Here is a 3684-nt window from a genome sequence, read left to right on the forward strand (position 1 = left end):
TGTAAATGTTTAAAAAATGAAAAGAAAAGAAATATAGTTCAAGGAATCATGACTTTTATATAGAACATGTATTTCCTCTGTTCATGAGCAATCATAAGCAAGTAATCGTAAACATGTAATCATAAACATGTTATAAAGAGTAATTAATCTACTCATAATAATATCACATGTAATTGTATAGATCTCAACTATGCTAAGGTCATGTCATGTCATTGGGTCATCACTTAGCCGGAAGGACAAATTAACTAATGATAAATATTGGCCCCCTGATATACTTAAAATATATAGTCTTTATGTACATATTTTTATACTTATTTTTGAGATATTGCACTTTAATAGAAGATATTTTTGTATTTTTCTTTCAAGTACAATCAAATGGATGAAAAATTTTGAAAGGAGTGAAAAACAATCAAATTTGGAGAAAAAAAAAGAAGGTGTGCGAAAGAACTGTGGCGCATAAGCGCCCAGAACTAGCGCTTACGCGCCAGTAAAACAGAGAAGGTCGTGCCTAAGCGCCCAGTACCTCGCGCTTTAGCGTCAGAAGTAGTTATTTGGTGATTCAATAAATTTGGACGAATTTTTGAAGAGGTGTTTGAATTAACCCTTGGTGAAAACGTGTGAAATAGTTAATGGACACGAAAATACATTCAATTGGATTTTGAAAGGAGGCAACTCTTGGAAGATTCATTGAATGTGGACACAGTTTGAGGAGATATAAAGGCATCATTTGGAAAATTATAAAAGAAGACTTGGATTGAAGAACTATCTCTCTTGATAATCTATCGTGAGCCCCCCTTCTAGTCACCCATACACGCCGCTGATGCCCATAGCCACACACGCTGTCACCACTTTTCTTTTTCTTTTGAGTTGTAGTTTGTATTATAAAGTTGTAGTTTGTGTTGTAGTTTGTATTATAAGTGAATGAAGAGAGTCAAAGGAACTTTAGGATTTTGGTGGAGATGATCTGAGATAAGTTTTTATCTTTGTGACTATATTTGGTTTTAATTTAGCCTGTTTGTTTGTTTGCATGATTTATACTTTCAAACTTAAGTGTGGTTGTGTTTTCTCCAAGAATTTTGAGTACTTTTCTTTATTTTTTTCCTTAAAATGATAAGTGATTAAGTATTGGATGGAAGTTGTGTGAAGTATTAATCCTTAATGTTGGAATCAGTTGTGATGATTTTAAACCTTGTACCTCATTTCTTGCTTGATTTGACAAATTATCTTTTATTAACCTAAGGGACTACGGTCTACGGAAGCCCTGCTCGTCTCCCCGTGTTCGCCCCTTTCTCCTCTCGAAAGCACGCCGCTCTTTCTCATCTCGAAGGCACACTGCTCTTTCTCCTCTTCGGCTGCTCCTTTGCTCTTTCTCCTCTTGGTTTCGGCTGCTCCTTCTCTCAAAATCATGAAAAGCTTCCTCTCGGTGACTGCGAGAACCCTCAGTCTTCTCGTCTCAAAATTGCGACTCTCGGTGGGAGCTTAGGGTTAATTGGTTGTGTTCGTTTTTTAATCTCTACTTCTATCTGTCGTCGATAAAGTGTATCTATCCTCGGCTGGATCGACCACTCTTGGTATTCTTGCTTCGGTGCATGGTTGGTAAAAAATATTTTTGCATCTATTTGACACAACACAATTTGAATACTTCCACAATAAAATTCTAATACTTGTTACTAATTCATGATAAGGAAAAAATATTTCATTTATATTGCCTTCATCTTATAAATATCTAGTTAAATTTAGTTAGTTGTTTACTTTGCTTTTAATTATAAAAAATTTACAAAAAGAATCGAACTTTCATTCCTATTATTGCATCTATAGTTAGATTAAGAATATTTTGCTAAGTAGAATTTGGTATCTAATTTCTTCTGGTTTTAGTTGCATATTGTTTCTTGTACCGGTGGGTTCAATTTTTGGGGCTTCATCGAAAGTCTTATATTACTTGATAACGATAAGTATACTTGCGTAGTATCTCATATTTAAGTATAATAATTGTATTGTTATTTGCTTCGAAGTCAAATTTTTGCGTAGCAGTTGCTGGTGTTCAAGTTTTTGGATGTTGTTGCAAAGTAAGAAAAATAAGTAAGAAAAAATTAAGAATATAACCATATACATCGTATTGACATATAAAATCGGGATTAAGTTTTTGGCGCTGTTGTTGGGGATAAAATATAAAATTTTTGAAGAAATTCTTAGAAAGGAAATTTCTATTTTTTTTTAGAAAGTCTTATTTAAACTATTAGATTTATTATAGGAATATTGTAGTGTTGTTTTTATATAAAGTTCTTATTTGTGTGATTTTATTTTATGTTGTTTCGTAGTAATGTCTGCATAGTTTAGATTCTAAAAGACTAATGCTTTACTATTCAGAATTAGAAAGAGCTATTAGAAAAATTTAAAAACATAAAAAATACAGAAAAAGATAAAATATTTTAAGAAATAACAAACTAAAATAATCAAAATGCTAAAATTAATCAAGAGTTTAGACCATTAAGAGATTATGCAAACCCTACGGTGGATGAACTTCATTGTAGTATTAAAAAATCTGTTGTAGTGGCTAATTCATTTGAACTCTGTTGTAGTGGTTAATTCATTTGAACTTAAACCCACTATTGTCCAAATGATATCAAATAATCAGTTCAGGGGAGCATTAACTATTGATTCAAATTTATATCTTGCCAATTTTCTAGAATTATGTGTTACATTTAAATGTGATGGAATATCAGTTGATGCTATAAGACTTAGACATTTTCCTTTCTCACTGAGGGACAAGACTAAGATATGGTTACATTCGTTAGTGCCTAGATCTATCAGAACTTGGGATGATTTAGTGCATAAATTTCTTGCTAAATATTTTCCACCATAAAAAACTGTGAAGTTTAGAAATGATATTACATCTTTTTTTCAGTTTTAAGGAGAATCTATTCATGACGCATGAGAATAATATAAAGAACTATTGAGAAAGTGTCCATACCAGATTGGTTAATAATTCAAAATTTTTACAATGGATTAGCTGAATCTCTTTAATTTATTGTCGATGTCGCTGCTGGTGGTTCATTGTTGCTAAAATCATTTCATGACGCTTATACTTTAATTGAATGTGGTTCTTATGAACTTATAAGATCTTCAAATTAATCAGGAAAGTGAATGTCGTTAATATGAACTCTATTATTATTGTTTTAAAAATTTTTGATTGTTTGAGAAAATATGTAATTTTTAGGATTTCAAGTAAGATAATTTGAAGGTTGAATGAAGGTTTTAACAAAGATTTTGGTAGAGTTTAGGAAAGGTTTCACTAACGTGAAGTTTGATGTCGTCCATTTCGTTCGCCTTAGAGTAGCTTTTATGATCATTCAATGCCTCAACCACACCCAGGCTTACCTCGCAAAGGCACACAGAGAACTTGGTATGAGAATTTGGGAACAAGATAATATTAAGTAATCATACACACATAAATGCCATAATAATAAATAAATAAATGAAAGTGATTATGCATATGATGTGATATGAGATGTATTTTAGAACTCTAGAACCAACTAATGAGGTGTGGAGATAGTGACTTAGAAAGGAGGGCATGCCGTGGAGGCGAGTGAACCGGTAGAGTGGGTATGCCATGAAGGCAGCAGCTCGACGGATGGTTGTGTCGTGAAGACAGTGACCCGAAAGGATGGGCATATCGTGGAGGAG

The sequence above is a fragment of the Phalaenopsis equestris genome, unplaced genomic scaffold (genome assembly GCF_001263595.1).
Source record: "Phalaenopsis equestris unplaced genomic scaffold, ASM126359v1 Scaffold000299, whole genome shotgun sequence".
Taxonomy (NCBI): domain Eukaryota; kingdom Viridiplantae; phylum Streptophyta; class Magnoliopsida; order Asparagales; family Orchidaceae; genus Phalaenopsis; species Phalaenopsis equestris.